At 38.1% G+C, this 546-nt stretch overlaps 1 non-coding gene across 1 annotated transcript; it reads right to left on the reverse strand.

Moving 5' to 3' along the window:
• Positions 1-377: 377 nt before the first annotated feature.
• Positions 378-502, reverse strand: LOC111818642. The gene has a single exon (XR_002822591.1).
• Between the last annotated feature and the right edge of the window lie 44 nt (positions 503-546).

The raw sequence follows: 546 nt of genomic DNA on the forward strand, positions 1-546 counted from the left end.
GTCATCTCCCCGGCCCCGTGTTTCTTTAATGTTACTTCTTGTTATGGTTTGTGTGTAGTTGTCCCCTCAAAGCCTCATGTAGTCACTGGGGCACATGAGACCCTCCAAATGCGCCATTGTCTATATTCTTTGCGTAGTCTAATGGTGGAGAGTCTTCCACTTCAGTTTCTGGTATTTTCCTAGAAATTATTTCATCTTTCCCTTTGATGGGCACTCTCATCATTGTATCCTTTTCAAGGAATATAATACTGTTTCTCTTTGAGGATGAAGCTGAACTCTGCAGGAAAGAGGCAAAACTAAAAAGAAAAATGACAGCAAATCTAAGTAATAAGTAGGAAAGAATTCCATTCACTCACTGTAGTTAAATATTCTAAAGAAATGGCCTGCTTCATGTCTGTCCATCGCAATTTCACAGTCTTGGTTATCAAAAAGCAATTTATTCTAGGGAGATATAGTGACAATTAGAGTAGGATTTCAGCCCAGTTTGTGTCTCTGCTTCCCAACTCAGCTGGTATTTCTGGAAATCTTTTTTTTTTTTTTTTTTTT

This window comes from Octodon degus, unplaced genomic scaffold (genome assembly GCF_000260255.1).
Source record: "Octodon degus isolate 3935 unplaced genomic scaffold, OctDeg1.0 scaffold00098, whole genome shotgun sequence".
NCBI lineage: Eukaryota > Metazoa > Chordata > Mammalia > Rodentia > Octodontidae > Octodon > Octodon degus.